Source organism: Marmota monax, unplaced genomic scaffold, assembly GCF_021218885.2.
Source record: "Marmota monax isolate L192 unplaced genomic scaffold, Marmota_monax_Labrador192_F-V1.1 WCK01_AAM20220418_F8-fsc00084, whole genome shotgun sequence".
Taxonomy (NCBI): Eukaryota; Metazoa; Chordata; class Mammalia; order Rodentia; family Sciuridae; genus Marmota; species Marmota monax.
Window position 1 is genome coordinate 7,529,871 of NW_026694575.1, and position 16,728 is coordinate 7,546,598.

Sequence of the window (16,728 nt, forward strand, 5' to 3'; positions counted from 1 at the left end):
CCAGTGGACAGCGACGTTTAATTCTTCTGAGCTGCTTGGCATCCTCCGGATAGAGGCGGCGGACGGGCGGGCTGCCACCAGGGTCCCAGCTCTGCTGTGTGCTCCTGTGATGGGCGCGTAGGTGGTGACTCAGCCGTGGGCTTGGCTTTCTGGCCTGCAACGTGGGCCTGACACGTGTCCACCTTGGGGTGTGCGAGGGCAGCTGCGGGGACACTGTCCTCAGGACAGCGCTGAACCCCGAATGCCTCACCCTGGCCACCCTCTGTCCTCCTGGCAGACGAGCATGTGACTTGAGGAGGGGACACTGTATTTTTTCTCTGTCGTGGTAAAATAGGCATAACATGAAGGTCACCTCTGGACCACCCTTGCTGGGCTCAGGGGCATTGAGCACATTTGCGTGTATCACTGTTTTCAAATAGAATCTGCTCCGGAATCCGGGCTGGCTGGCCCGCTCCAGCCTGGTCCTCAGCCCTCTCACCTGGACGGCCACCAAGGCCAGTGGCTGGGCTTTCTGCCCGTGTAGTCCTATTGTAGCCCTGGGTCCGTCCTTTGTGGCCCAGTCCCTTCCAAGGCCGGCCTGGCCACTCTTAGCCCTGGAGTCTCCGGTGGCCCCGGTGCCACCCGTCAGGCTAAGCCTCATTAGCAGGGCGTGGAAGGGGTCCCAGACTTTCGTGTTGGGCACCGAGCCCTCGAGGAGTGTTCGGGGTCCCTGAGCTGTGCCCTGCAGGAGGCGGGGACCGTGCCCATTCTACAGAGGTGAGGTGGTGTCCACTCTAGCCTGGGATGCCACCCCACACGATGGGGTGTGTTTTGGGGTCCCCCTTACTGTGTGCAGTTGGAGGAGTGCCAGGCTCTGGGTGGTATTCCCGGTGCCACCCTGCTTGGGGTGTCCCTGCATGGGACGTGTGTCACCAGGGAGAGGGGCTGTCAGGGATCAGGGCTTTCCTGCCTGTGCCCTCATTTGTGGTGACACTGACCCCTTGGGCTTCTGCCCCTTGTCTGTGGGGTGTGAGGCAATTCCCGGAGGCGGAGAGTGCTGGCTTCCCCCAGAAGGGTGCGGGGAGCTGGGGAGAAGAGGGGGTCTGTGGTCACTGCTTCGGCTGGTGAGCTAACTGGCTCCTGTCACCTGCTCTGTTTTAGGGAACACACAGCCCAAGGCCTGGTCTAGAGTGGACCCAGCGAGGCATCTGGGGGAGGATGGGCTGGTCCTCAGGACACGTTCACAGCCATTCACTTGACAAAGGAGCCCTCCTTGCTGGGGCCCAGCACCCGGCACCCACGCCCATGTGCCCGCCATGGCCCTAGCGGTCACTGCCGCAACCTGCCTTGCCCTGCAGGGGACCTTCCTGAGGTGTGGACGTCCTCTTGAGGACGAATGTTCCTGTGATCTGCCGCCTGGCTCTTACGCTAGGCCTCATTGCTTTGGAAAGATGCCAACACACAGTCCCGCCTGGAGTGCTCTCGGAGACTGCGGAGGACATTAGGGTCCACCAAGGAAGAGCCCTCTTCTTAGGAAGTCTCTGTGAGGCTCACTTTTCTGCCGTTTGCCTGGTTCCAGGAAAACCTCGACAGGAGGGAGGCTCCTCGGGGGTCATGAACCGTGCCATCTGAGGGACAGACTTGAGCATGTGGCATCATTGTAGAGGGGAGAAGTCCGCCCAAGTCTGTGTGGGCTGCCTTTCTGTGCCAGGCTTATTCCGCTCAATAGAATATTCTCCAGGTTTATCCACGTTGCCACCAATGACAGGATGACTTCATTCTTTTTAATGTCTCAGTAATATTCCATCATGGATGCATACCACATCTTGATCCATTTGTCTGCTGATGGACACGGTGTGTGATCCACATCTTGGCTACTGCAGGCAGTGCTCTAGTAAACATGGCAGTGCAGATGCCCGCTCACTCACGTGAAAGGTAAACGGGTGGTCTTGGAAGTGAAGAGCAGAGCTGAGGTTACTAGAGGCTGGGAGAGGAAAAGGGGAGGGAAAGCAGAGGGAAGGGTCCACAGAGACGGAATGACACTGTGAGAGCAGGCGTAGGTCCCGGTGCTCAGCTGGGCAGCAGGGGCTGCAGTGAATGGTGATTGACTGTGTATCTCAAAATAGCATCAGATTGGCGGGCCTGGCCCTCACCTGAAATCCCAGGGACTCAGGAGGCTGAGGCAGGAGGACTGTGAGTTCAAAGCCAGCCTCAGCAACTTAGTGAGGTGCTAAGCAACTCAGTGAGACCCTGTCTCTAAATAAAATACAGAAAAGGGCTGGGGGTGTGGCTCAGTGGTTGTGTGTCCCTGGGTTCAGTCCTCAGTACCAAAAAACAAAGAAAAGCAATGACAGATGTTCCCAACATGGAAAAGTGATGGACCTTTGAGATGACAGATATGCTAATGATCCCGATGTGACGGTCACACAGTGCAGTCGAAGTGCTGCGCTGTGCTTCCTCCTTCCCCCTTCCTGTGTTTGCAGCGGCAGGTTGAACCAGGGCTCGCAAATGCTGGGCGAATGCTCCACCACTGAGCCGCCCACCCCACCCTGCCACCAAAACCAGCGCGCGGGCTGCTCGGGACAGCCGACAGCCGGTCACAGGCGGGGTGGAGATGCACCTCCCTCCAGGTGCCGGCTGCTGGGACTGCTGGAGCCACCTTTGCTGCTGGCTGGCCTGGCGACGGTGTGTCCACACAGGAGAGGGGGAATAAGCAGGATTTCTTCTTTTAAATCTCTGAGGAAGTGTGAAGGGTGAGCTGCTGACCAGCAGAGAGTAGCCACTGACTGGGCCTCGGGTGATGGCATCAGCTGCCAGTCAACAGTGGCCTGAGCCCCTCTGTCCACAGGCCCTGAGGCCAGGGCCACGGGGGACAGACTTCCAGGTGGCTGGGCTGTCGATTTCCACCGAGAGGTTTTGCGGCAGAGGCGGGTCACCTCTGGGAGAGCGCGGGCAGGCACTGGGACTTCCGGAGACGGCCGGCTCCTTAGGGACGAGCCACCTCTCCTGCTTGCACACCTGCAGTCGTGCACACCACCTCCCGCACGTACACACGCATTGTGTGCACATGGACTTCCGCACTGGCCACCGGGCTCCTCCCGTGAGCAGAATCCGCAACCAACCCCGGTTCCTAAAATGTGCCGTGGCCCTTTCCTCTCTCCCCAGCCGCTAACCCTCTGTCCCTCTCCTCCACGGTCTGCTTTAAGGCCCATCCGCAACTCCTCCTGTGTGGGTGGGAAACGCCCTTGAGTCTCCTGCCCGCTCGGGCCTGAGTGCATGCCTCGACCGCCCTCTGGGACACTGTCACTTAAGGATAAGGAAAGATGAGGCGCTGGGATCAGGCCGAGCTCAACTCCTCACTGGCTCGGGCTGTGACCTGGGGCAGTCACCCGACCTGGAGCCTCACCTTCCTGTCTGTAGAACGGGAACGACCCTGGCGCTGTCTTTTCAGGGAGCTGTGGGACTCAGACACCGACCCAGGGCCTGGACACGGCTCAGGTGGACACTGGTGCTGATCAGTGCCCGTTTCTGCCCTGCCTGGCCATTCTCAGAGAGCCTCTCCGTCTTCTGCGCTTGATTCCTCTCGCTCCCCGGAGTGTGTGCCGGGAAGGGCCGTCTTCTTTTCCCCAGGATCTGGACAGAGGCCGGCAGGACTGGGCAGGGGCCCGGCGGTTCTCTTCTCCCGGCCATGGGTGTCTGCCTACCTGGCTGTGGTTTCCCCTTTGGAGCGAGGGCTGGGATCCTTCCTAATTTACAACACATAGTTCCTTAGCAACCCTCTCTAACATAGGATCAGGTATAAAAATACTTTTGGTTAGAAATTCAAACATCTTCATTTATTATAGATCAGTGCTTTTTTAAAAATACTTTTATTTTCCCTTCTTATTTCAAAAGCAATGCAAATTCATTGCAAAATATTGAGCATACTCAGAGAGTCACTTCTCGGTGTACTCTTGCAGCTTTCACACACGACTGTCTATGTCCGGTTACAAGATGGGCCCTGCCCTCCACGTCCCTCCTGTAAGCGACTCCCCATTTCCTGATGCCCATCTGTCCAGGACGTTTTAAAAGGACTTTTAAAAGAACACAGTGTTTCCAGTCTGACAAAATGTGACTTCTCCAGGAAGAACCCAGGGCCTGGCTTGAAGTGTGGGCACTCTCAGTGGTGGCTGCGTGAGGGGTAAGGGCCAAGAGACGGCTCTCTGGGCACCACCCCAGGGGGACCCCAGTGAAGTGCTCCTATAGCCCCCCGGCCCTGCCTGGGCCGCAGTGGGGGCTGGGCAGGACACAGTTAGCACACGGGTGGGAAAGCCTCTCCCCAGGTCCACCTTGAACCAGAGATGGCCTTAGCCCCAGGGCCGAGGGGATGGATGGGTGGCCTGCTGCCATGGCATTTACTGGTAGAGGACAGTTACAGTGGAATGTGACCCCTGGAAGCCTGGACATGGAGTAGGGGAGGGAAGGCTCCTGTCCCCGAGAGGCAGGCGGTGGCTGGACACACATATGCTGGAGCCGCACCATCTGGGTTAAGTCCCACTGCATCTGCCTGGAGCTTTGGGACTGCTGTGGAGTGTCTCCCTGTGGTAGTCAGCTTTACATTGCTATAACAAAATACCTGAGATAATAAAATCATAAAGAGAGGAGGTTTATTTGGCTCATGGTTTCAAGGCCTTAGTGTTTGGCTGGCCCCGTTGGTTTCGGCCTGTGGTAGGTGGCTCATCATGATGGGAGTACATGGTGGAGCCAAGCTGCTCATATCATGGATGGCAGTGAAGGAGACGAAGAGGAGGAGGCTGGGTCCCCATATTTCCTTCAAGGACACACCCTCCATGATCACAAGACCTCCCCTTAGGCCCCACCTCCATGAGCAGGGGCCAGACCCTGAATGCATGGGCCTTGGGAGACCTTCTAGATTCGAACCACAGCACTCCCCAGAGTTCCCACTCTGGAAACTAGTCCCCAATTCACATGTTGGTAGCATCTGGAGAAGGGGGCCTTTGAGAGGGAGTCAGGGTGAGGTGAGGTTCACCAGAATGGCCTTAGTGGCTCTATAAGAGGAGACCAGAGTGAGCCCACTGCTCCATCTCATTGTGGGTCGCCCTCCCAGGTGTCGGGATGCAGCAAGAAGGCCCCGCCCGACACCTGCACCTTGAGGCTGGGCCCTCCTCCTCCAGGACTGTGAGGAATAAATCCCTCTTCTTTATAAATTACCCAGCCTCGGGTATTCTGTTTTAGCAACACTTCACAGACTCAGCGGGTGATGTCGGCCGTGGGACTTACGCTTTCTCTGTGCCTCAGGTTCCTTATCGTAAGATAGGGATTAGGATCGTGTCTCTCTCCTAATGTAGTTTAAATTAATATCCACTTGAAGGAGGCTCAGAAGCAGACCGTGGAGAGCCCAGCTCAGGCTTCCTCTGGAGTCCTGCTGTTCTAGGTCAGTAGTGCTTAGCCCTGGCCATACACTAATATCTCCACAGGAAGCTCTGAAGACTTCTGGTGCCTGGGCCCCACCCAGACCCACTGGATCAGAGCCCCTGCCCTCTGTGGCCCCAGGACGAAGGGCCTTTGGTTTTTTTTTTTTTTTTCAAAGCTCCCCCAGGCGATTCTAATGTGTGGCCAAGTCTGAGAATCCTTGATTTGAACCTAACCGAGAAGGAGCCCGTCTGGCCAGCCAGCCTTTGATCGGCAGCAGAACTTCACTGTGTCAGTCGGGGACGGTTACCTGGAGCCACCCATGGAGAAGTGAGGATTTTCCTGGAGGTTCAAAGGTATGCTGCGCTTGACCGTCAGCCCTCCTGCCTGCCGGGTTACCTGGGGAGCTCAGCGAAATGACATCTTCTTGCCTTGGCTGCCTGGGGATTTTATTCAGTGGGTCTGCTGTAATGGAATCCAGGAATCAAGATTTTTATTTTTTAAATTTTGAAAAAAAAATTGAAACAGTAACCGGATATATTTATGGGGCATGGTGTGTGACATTTCAGTAAGCGTCTACAGTGAGTAAGGACCAGGGGAGGTACCTGGCATGTCCTTCGCCTCAAACATTCATCTTTTCTTTGTTGGGAATGTTCCAAATCCTCTCTACTCCCTGTTTTGAAATTTTCGATTAGTTTCTGCCAATTGATTTCTGTCAATCGGCCGTCTGTGGAGTCGAGCATCGGGAGTCACGCCTGGCCAGCTGCCCCCTGTGCCCGGCAGCTGCCCTCTCCACCCCTGCCCACCCTGTCAGGCCCTGGTAACCACAGTGCTATTCTCTCTACTATGAGATCAGCTTTTTTTAGCTTCCACAGAGAAGTGAGATCATGCGGTTCCCTCTCTGGGCCTGACTTGCCTCACTTACCATAATGTCCTCTAGTTCCATGGACATTGCCGCAAATGACAGGATTTCAGGAATCTGGTGTTGTGAAGAACCCCCAGCACAGCGCAGAGAGGTTCTCCCAGCGCTCTGAGCCCCGGCTTCTCAGCTACCCTGTGGGCCCACGGAGGACCGTGCCTGGAGGGGGGGGTTGATGGATTCCAGGGATCAGTCTGGGTTCAGGCCTGTGGGGGCTGTGTGGCAGACGGGTGGGCAGGAACAGAGGCGGCAGGTAGTGAGTGGGCCTCACACCTGTGTCCTCAGACGGGCAGCAGGCCTCCGCTGAGCTGGAAGGGACAGTCTTGTGTTAGAGTCTGTAAACAAGTCTGGATGGCGCCTGGCAAAATGCCAGAGGGAATAATTTATGAAGTAACACCAGCGAGCCATTAAGTGTGGAGATTTCTTATTGGTTGACTGATGTATCTAGTTTATGCTAATTAGATAAGCTGTGTGGAATGTATAAATACTGCTCCTGTCCTGCGATAAACGGCTCCCACTTCTACTGTATCAACGTACACAAGTTGTTCGTCACCCCCCAGTTATTTTGCTGCAGCCGGACTGCAGCAGTCTTGCCCAGGCGTGGGCTGCCTCCCGGCGGCCAGAGCCTGACCACCGCACCTGCTGTCCCAGAAGGATCAGCCCTCTTGTTGAGCTCCCAGGCCTTTTGTTGTCCTGCAGGGGGACATTTCTGTAGGGTGTTAGTGTCCTGTGCTGCTAGAGCAACTTACCAGAAACGTAGTGGCTTAGAACAGCAAAAACTCATCTTACAGTCCTTACAGAATCCAACACGGATTCCACTTTTCTGGCTTCTAGAAGCCCCTGTTTCTTGGCCTTCCTCCGTCTCCACGGCCAGCCTTGGGTGGACTGAACCCTCAGTGGGATCACTCTGAACTCTTCCCTCCCTCTCTACTTTTAAGGCCCTCCTGGCTCCACAGGGCCTGCCCCGTGTGACCAGGACACTCTCCCTGTTTTAAGCTCTGCTGCTTAGGGACCTTACCTCCATCATAGCCTTGGCTCTCCTTTGCCAGATGAAGTGACGGGTCACAGGCTCTGAGCACCAGGATGTGGGTGTCTTTGGGGACCATCAGATATACTGTCTTGACCAACTCTTTAGATCTTTAACGGCATCAGTCTCAGTGAAGTGCTAGTAGCCCATGTCCCCCACACGTAAACTCCTGCAAGACTGACCCGTGTCTTATTCTGACCTGAATTGCCCATGACTTGTCCTTCAAATTGGGGCTACTGGTATCTTGGAAACCTAGGAGAGCTTTCCAGAGTTAAAGGTAATTTAGAAGAAGCCATTTCAGTCTTTTTAATTTTTTTTGCAATGCCAGGAATCAAATCCAGGTCCTCATACATGGCAGGCTCTCCACTGAGCGCACCCGCCCCACCTGCAGGTCTTTCGTTAGCAGTGAGTACGGACTGGGAAAGTGCCCACGTGGTGGGGGTCCTCTTTTCCCTCCTGCCAGATGTTTTGTTAAGGAAGACCCAACTCCCTTCCCTTGAAGAGCTGGATAGTGACATTCAAATACATCCAGGCCTCCCCTTGTCCTGATCAAAACATACGTTCTCAACAGATTGTACAAATACATTTAACATGTAGGTATCAAAGTTTGTAATATATTTTTGATGCCTTGATCAAATGTGTATAAATAAGAATTGGGATGATAGCTGAATCCAGAAGAAAAAATTTAACCTGCTCAGAGTCTGATGGTGCCAGGAAATAAATAGTAAATTAGAATTTCAGCTGGACATGATGGTGCACACCTGTAATCCCAGTGGCTTGTGAGGCTAAGGCAGGAAGATCACGAGTTCAAATCCAGCCTCAGCAACATAGAGAGGACCTAAGCAACTTAGCAAGAACTGTCTCAAAATAAAAAAACAAAAAGGGCCGGGAATATGGCTCAGTGGTTAAGCACCCCTGGGTTTAATCCCTGGTACCCCCCCCCAAAAAATTCCATTTTTATAATTTTTCTTGCATGGAATTATGATACTGAGATTTATGTCTAAAATTGTGATTATAAAAAGATTTCTAGGGGCTGGGGTTGTGGCTCAGTGGTAGAGCGCTTGCCTAGCCCTGGGTTCAATCCTCAGCACCAGATGAAAATAAATAAAAATATAAAAAAAGATTTCTAGCATAAAATTATATCATGATAAATAAATTTGATTTCAATGAGGAAAAAGGAAAAATGTAAAATAGTCTGACTCACAGTTGTTCATGCACTCTTTTTTAAATAGCTGATGGTAGGTATCAAATTGCTGTGGTATTTAGACTCCATAGGAAACATTGAAAGGAGTGATGTAACCGTTTTATTTCTACAATGTCAATATTTACAACACAGTGGGGATTACATCTTTTGTACAATTTAAATTTATGATAAAAAATTTGGATGTCAACCAAAAATGTGCAAGGGCTACACAGCGTGTCAAAGTTCTTTAGAGGATTCTATAAGCTTAAAAGTTGAAAGACTCCTGCCCTGTGGTGCCTGGTGCACAGTAGGTGCTTAACAAAGTGTGAGGAGGAAAGTTGTGCAAATTAAAGTGATCACACAAAAGCTTAAAGTGAGGTTTTAGTATGTGGAACAGGTGGGACCCTCTAAGGGTGCCTTACAGGCACTCCTCCTCACAGTCCCTGAGCCTCTTGGGGACTCTGGCATTGTAAGAAATCATTAGCCTCCTTTTTCAGACTAGGAAGTTGGGGGTTGGCTTAAGGCAGCAGAGGCAGAAGTGACAATATGGCTCTGCCAGCTCTATGAAGAAGAGAGCTTAGGGAGGGAACAGAGATTTGGTTGTTCATTCCTCCAACTAAGCAAGCAGCAGCCGGCCAGCCAGCCAACAGCGGAATATGCAACCACCCATCCCACCACCCAGCCCACCACCCAGCCATCCACCCATCTAACCATCCATCCAAGCACCCATACAACCACCCATTCAATCATCCACTCAACCACCCATCCACCCAGCCAACCACCCATCCATCCATCCAATTATCCAGCCAACCACCCATCTAACCATACATCCAAACACCCATCCAACCACCCTGCTAACTGGTGAAAGATACCACCACCATCCACCCATCTAACCACCCATTCACTTAGCCACCCATTCATCCAATCACCACCCACCCAACCAGTTTCAAGGAGCCCTAGATCCCAGCCTGGAGCACAGGTCAGGAGTGTACAGTTGAGTGTGGTTCCCTCCCCTGAACTGCGGTAATAAAACATGTAGCCTCTTGGCCTTTCCTGGCTTCTCCTGGAGACCCCCAACTCTGCTTTTGGAGTTGTGTCTGCCTGGCAGAACGTGTTCCTGGTAGGAGGGAATTCGCTCTTCATGCTAGTCGTAGTTGGCTGTGGGGTCCCCGCTGCCCTCCTCTCCCTCTGTGAGTCCCCCACCTCCACCTGTGCTCCTGGCTGTCTCGGACTGTCGATTCCTCATTAGCAGGAGGGAGTCCATTTTTAGGAGTGATGAGTAGATGGAAAATTGTCACTGATCACTCATGGCAGATGCCGCCGGAGCTTAATTAAGGCCAGACGGTGCAGCTCAGTGACTTTGTAGATGTGCAGGAGGGAAGGGTGCTGGGTCTCAGCGAGGTCCAGGGGCTCGGGCAAACTGTTTGACTTTTTGGTACTGGGGATTGAACCCAGGGGTGCCTACCACGGAGCTACATCCCCAACCCTTTTTAAAAATTTAAAATTTTGAGATGGGGGTCTCGCTAAGTTGCCCAGGCTGGCTTCAAACTTGTGATCCTCCTGCCTCAGCCTCCAGAGCTGCGGGGATACCGGCATGCACCCCTGCTCCTGACCTTGGGAAAACTTTTATCATCAGTTTGTAATAATAAAACGGAGCGGTCTGTTCTCTGATGTAGAGGATGTAAAATTGGACAAGATGTAGTTCTGCTTTCATGGAAATAATAATAGAATTTTAAAAGTTTGTGGGTGAAAAGAAACAATGAGGCATCACATTGTCCCTGACCTCCTGGTGTGGATGGAGTTGGAGTCAGAGGGACGGGGCCCCTGTCTTTGACCTCTCTGCTCGGGGACCAGGGGCCCCCGGGCCCTGGGTTCTGAGGGATGATCACTGGTGGGAGGTGAGAACTCGGGCGGTAAGTCACCCCTGGAGGGAAAGCAGAATGGGTGTGAGAATCTTCAGGACCAATGTTGATTGAATCAACTGAAAACCCTCGGTCTGTTTCCTGTGCACTTGAAGTCACATCCTAGTGCCTTATTGTGGCTTCCAAGTGGCTGTGGGGGGTGAAGAAGTCAGGAACCTCCCTCCCTCTAGGGTTTTGGGAGAGGTGATGGGAGTTGGTCAAGGCTGGGGCAGGAGAGGGGTTGAAAGGCAGGTACAGGGGAGCCCTGGGCGATGGTCCATTAGGTGTTGGAGTGGGGCATGAGTCAGGCCCCTCTCCGGGCTCTGGGAGAGATGCTGGGGAGGACTGGAATTGTCTTTATCCTTGGCTTCTGGATGCCACTTCCTAGAATGTGACACCAGACTGTTTTAATTTGTTTGGGCTGCCATATGGAAGTGAGCCATGGACTGACACTTCCCAAACTCTGAGATAAACCTTTCTGCTTTATAAGTTGATTATCTCAAGTATTTTACCACAGTGATGGACAAGCACTCTACCACTGAGCCCCAGCCCTACCCTGCTCTTCTTTACGGAAAGGGAGATAGTCCACTCCCCTTGTTCCTTGTCCACATGACCCCAGGCCCTGGTTGGTGGCAGCCTGGCAGGAAGGATGGAGGGACAGTGCAGGAGGCCCAGGCACATTAGGTTCAGCAAGTGCCAAGGAAACACACTGTCTGAAGAGAAGGGCCATTGCTAAAGGCTTTCAGTGCTAAGGCAGGGGTGAGCTGTTTGAACCTTGGTGCTCATGATAGTACATGGCTCAGGCCTCAGTGAAGGGTATAATTCTATTGTGGGATTCCAGTGAGCTCATAAGCCACAGAGCATGGCCGGTCAGCAGATCACAGGGTTCTGTTACCACGCAGCTTGTCAGCCAGGCCCACTGTGGCTCCGCCTGAGGACGGAGCAGCCAGGGCTCCCCTGAACTGTGCCCTAAAGAGGCCTTAACTACAGAGATCAGTTCAGTCAGGGCACATGTGGGTGTGTACGTCTGTGCATGTCCCCATCTACAGTGTGGCCGGGAACCCAGTGGGACAGCGTCACGACGTGGTATCTGTTCGTAAAATTTCTATGCAAAATATTCTCTCTTGATGTGCCATAAATAGGTGGGGCTCCCTGAGAACTCTGTGAAGCAGCTCTTACTTGATTCCTGGAATCATGACAGTGAACGGGAAAAGTGGCACGGGGAGGGACGACAGGGCACAGTGGGGCCTGTACACAACATGATCCGACCCTGAGTTGGCCAAAGTGAAGTCTCTCACTACAAACATGCCTGCAGTCTGTGTGAAATTCTGGGATATACGCTTATCTTTCTACCAGACCGTGGACCTGCAAGCCGCAGTCTTTGGGTCAAAATCTTCAGGACCAATGTTAATTGAATCAACTGAAAACCCTCGGTCTGTGTCCCGTGCACTTGAAGTCACATCCTAGTTCCTTATTGTGGTTTCCAAGTGGCTGTGGGGGATGACGGAGTCAGGAACCTCCCTCTAGGGTTTTGGGAGAGGTGACGGGGGTTGGCCAAGGCCACCTGTTTTTGTCAAGTTTTATGAGAGCACTGCTGTACGTCCATTTCTTGAAGTACTGTCTGTGGCTGCCTTTGAGCACAGTGGCAGTTGTACTGGTCTGCTTTCCATTCCTATAACAAAACGCCCGAGTGAATCAGCTTCTATCAGCTTATAACAATGGTGGAGGTCTCAGCTCTTGACTCGTCCCCCATATTGCTTTTGGGCCTCTAGTGAGGAAGCACATCATGGTTTGGGAGCCCATGGTGCGGAAAAAGCCTCTCACCTCACGGCCAGGGAGGAAGAGAGACAGGAAGAGGCTGGCTTCCCACAGTCCCAGGGACCTAATGGCTTCCCACAGCCACCTCTTACAGTTCCTACCACCTTCCAATGGCACCACGCTGTGGACCAGGCCTTTAACATGGGCACCTCTACGGACATTTAAAATCTGAGCCATAGCAGCAGAGTAGCTTTGTGAGAACACGTGGCCTTCTGAGACCGAACCGCTTACCCTCTGTCTGTTTTGGGAAGTGTCTGCTGGCTCACCCTGGACGGGCTTCTGGGGGCGGCTGGGTGCAGGCTCCATGCTCAGGCACGGTTCACGTGCAGGAGGGATCTTGCGCCATCCTTGGGAGGGCTGTGGCCGCTGACCCCACTCCACTCTTCCTTCTCCTGATGCCAGGGTCCCAGAAGAGGGTCTTCACGCCTTCTAGCCCATCCTGAGGGTTCTAGTGCTCCCACTCGTTTAGTGGTTTGGGCTCCAGCATGTGACAGCCTTGTGGCCAAGCGGCGGCGAAGGGAAGTGTGCTGGCGGTCCCCGAGGAGGGAGACCCGTGGGGCAACTTCACACGCAGGAAGGAACTCCAGGGGCCCCGACCTGCCTTCTTTTGCCTCTGGACGTTGTTGAGCAAGGACACGGTGCCAGCAGCAGTGATGGCATCTTGGGGCAAGTCCAAGGCCAACAGCCAAGAGCTGGGGACGTCAGAGCGGCAGGATGGTCCCCGCTGACCCAGTGAAACCAAGTTACTCAGTGCAGATTTGCCCTTTCCTACGTTTTGTTGGGAAATTGCTTTATCGTCCATTTGCTTTTGATGGACCTGGACGGGAGACCGCCACGTGCTGTGTTCACGTCCTCTTTCCTTGGCTGGGGCTTCTGGCTTTCATGTCTGTTTACCAAGGTGACATCCCACAGATCTTATGAAATCGTTCCGTATGTTCTTCTTACATTATTGGTTTTTTTTTCCATTTAGAATTTTACTCCGTCAGAAATCAATTCTTTTTGGAATGGTGCGAGGGCCATGACTTTGTATTGTTTTCTTCTTTTCCAGATGCAGAAATGATTTCTGGAGTGCGGGATGGTGAACGAAATCCATTGTAAATCCGTAAAGAATTTTCATAAAGACAATCTATCTATTCTATGTTGGAAACTAATGGGGTAAAATCGTTTCTGGTAGATATCGTCTTAGGAAGTGGCCACATGAGATGAAGACTTTTAAGTGCCATAGTTATGCACTAGAGTATCTTCTAATTTCCTACAAGGACTCAGAGGAACTGGAAGGTCTCCAGCACAGGCCTTGATTTAAGACACACTGTACAATGAGGGGACACTGTCCCTGTCAAGTACAGTGGAAACCAGAGTTTTGAGACTAGACTCTGCCAATTTCCTCCTAGGTTCTTGCCTCACAGATTTGAAGAATAAAATCCACAGACAATGGTGGGAGGGAAGATGGACAGAGCACTCCCAGGATGCAGGAGCCGTGCAGCAGGAAGGCCCACTCTGCTGTGCCAGCCTAGGGGCTGACAGGGCCTTGGGTATGAGCAGGCTTGACGTTTTCGCTGAACAGGCAGCAGGGAAGTTCCGAGGCTGCTGGCTGTGTCTTCAGCCTGGGTCCTGATCCCTCCTGTGAAGCCCATCTGGCTTCACCCCCACCTTCTGTTCTGACTCTCGGGGAAGAAGGAGCTGGATGCTCCTATGGGTGATCCTCATGGTCTTTTCCATTTGAAAAAGACTTTGCTGTTGCCTATTGATACTTCTTTTGCCTCCTGGCTGGTCTCTGCCTTTGAACAAGGCCTTCCCTGGGGCCCGCTGCCTGACCACTGTGTGCTCTGATTCACATCTGCATCACTGATGGGGAACACCTCCTGAATGACGTGTCTTAGTGTTTCATCGCTGTACGAACATCCTACATCGGACGGACATCTACAAAACCTGTGATGAGGCCTGCTGCAGACCTAGGTGACACAGCACAGCCATTGCCCCCGGTCGGCAAAGCTGAATAGCAGGTGCTCAGTGCTGCAGGCAGCTGTAACACAGTGGTGAGTCCACGTGTGTCCAACCTTGTCTAAACCAGGAGGTCCAGCAAGAACACTAGGCAACAGGAATCTCCCATCCTCCTTACAAGCTTAGGTGCCACTCACACGTGTGTGGTCCCTTGCCAACCAGAAAGCTGCTGTCCAGGGCATGACTGTATTGTCTGATCACGCCACCCCAGGTAATATATTGCATTATGTCCTGGTGGTGGTTAGGCATGTTGACAGAAAAAGCCAGAGTAAAAACTTATCAGTACCTTGCATTGTGTTGATTTTGAACTCCAAAAGTTCCTAGCTACTGAAGATCATTGATACAAGGGAACCGAAGTAAATCCTCTCAAATTAGGGAGCGACATTCCTTTCTTATCGAATCTAAAACAAACATGCAAATCAACAGGAAAAAACCCTGGCTCGTCTTATGGTAATTAAAATCTACTTTCAATAAATTAAAAGGAAAACATACTTAGGAGATATTTGTGATACATACTTACCCCAAAAGGGAGTATCAGGAATATGAAAAGAACCTTGCAAATCAATAAGAAAAAAAGATAGGAAGACGTAAGTAAAGAAAAAGGGAGAATGGTCCAAAGACCAATGAACTGGTATTTCTCAGAAGAAGAAGCGTAAAAAGCCAGTCAGTTTATGAATTCTTGCTCGGGATCATTCGGGTTTGGGAAAGTCAGACAAGACCTCCGTGAGCTTGCCTTTCGCATCTATTTAGCTGGAGAAAACCTACCTCAGGTGTAACCAAATTTAGTCTACAACTGTAACCCTGTACTAATTCTTGGCACATAGTAGTCAGATTCAAACGTCGATTGTGTGAGTGTGATTTTCCTATTCCACTCTCTCCCTTCCTCTTTTACCCAATCATAATATAATACTATCCACTGTCATAAAAATGATCAATTTTGACAAAAATTTAATGTTTAAGGACATCAAATTCTAATACTCAAGTAATTCCTTTTTTAAAAAAATATTTTTAATTGTCAATGGACCTTGATTTCACTTATTTATATGTGGTGCTGAGGATGGAATCCAGAGACTCACGTGTGCCAGGCAAGTGCTCTACCACTGAGCCACAGCGCCAGCCTAAGTAATCCTGTTTTGAAACCCTGGTTAGCATATCCCCGCAGACTTCCGCTCCGCATGATGAGTTAATTGAGCAGACGAACCAGATCCTCCTCTGCAAAGCCTGTACGTGGCTTGAGTGCCAGTCCCTCTGCTGGGATTCCTGCGGCCTTAGGAAGATCCCTGGCCTCACTTTGCTTTAAGATGACACAGCATTGTATGGCATCGTTAGCTTCCCAGTGAGTCTGCTTCTGTCTCTCTAGCAAGTAAGTGTTCCTTTTTGGTAATGGCACTCTAATTTTCAAGGAGAGAGCCACTAGCCTCCAACTCTCAGCTCATACAGTTTGAGGCTACTCCCACCTCCAACTCAAGGGGTGGGCATGGGTCCCCGGCCTGCCAATCAGGGCAGTGGCTACGGTGATAAAATAAATCCTTGGGTACCAAAGACCCTTGATTTTTTGAAAAATTGGATGCATCCCTAACTGGAATGGACATTAGCATTAGCAGTCTCCTAGACTGCTAGAACAAATTGCTTTAAGCAATGGCTTAACACAGCAGATATTTTCTTGCATTTCTGGAGGTTAGAAATCCTACATGAGTCTCACTGGCTGAATTCAAGGGGCTGGCAAGGCTCTGGGGAGAATCCACTCCCTGCATTTTCCAGCTTCCTTGGCTTATGGCCCCCCTTCTCCACCTTCAAAACCAGCACGGATGGGCCAGATCCTCACATTCTAGCAACCTGGCCTCCTCTTCTGTCAACCTCTTCCATGTTTTTGGGACTTTTGTGATAATAAGAGAACCCCCTCCCCCAACAGATAATTCAGGACAAGATTTCCATTTTAATAGATTATCAATGTTAATTCCATTTTCCCTGTAAAATCACACATTCCCAGATTTGGGGGGATTAAGATGGGGGTGTCTTTAGGGGAGATGTCATTTTCTGCTTATGACAGCAGTTTTTAATTATCTACCTTGATAAATATAGTACTTTAAAGCCATATTGCTTTAATAGTGTGCTAATTGAGAAACCTTCTGCATCTGAGGTGGTGACATTTATCATGGAATTTGTCCATCTGCAATGAGCAGTCATTGACTGTTTGCCCCTTGCCCCCCTTATTCTTTGAGCTCCCATAATTTGGAATGAATTATGAGGGAACATACTTTACCAGCATAGACAACTGACCCTGGTCTTGGGCTTCTCATGTCACTTATGATAAATCCATTAATTGGAATTAAGGCTTACACTAAACCTTCCACCATGCTGTTGATCCACATTGGTTCTCTCCAGCCTGCTAACTCCCTTTTGGTATCAGCAGCCTGATTTTCTTAGGGAACCACCTTTTCTCCAACTTCCAGTTCATGCTGTTTAACTGAGCCTGCTACCACCGCCA

The 16,728-nt window shown here is 51.5% G+C and overlaps 1 long non-coding RNA gene across 4 annotated transcripts in view; it reads left to right on the forward strand.

The window, feature by feature from the left end:
- Window positions 1-16,728, forward strand: part of LOC124077142 (uncharacterized) — a 78,244-nt gene that overhangs the window by 19,468 nt on the left and 42,048 nt on the right. For 3 of the 4 annotated variants that reach the window (XR_009224636.1, XR_006846549.2, XR_009224635.1), the window contains one exon: window positions 13,288-14,451. This is a non-coding gene — a long non-coding RNA (uncharacterized LOC124077142). Of the gene's footprint in view, window positions 1-3,808; window positions 5,748-13,287; window positions 14,452-16,728 lie in introns of those variants that run through there. The other variant, XR_009224634.1, reaches the window with a different exon arrangement.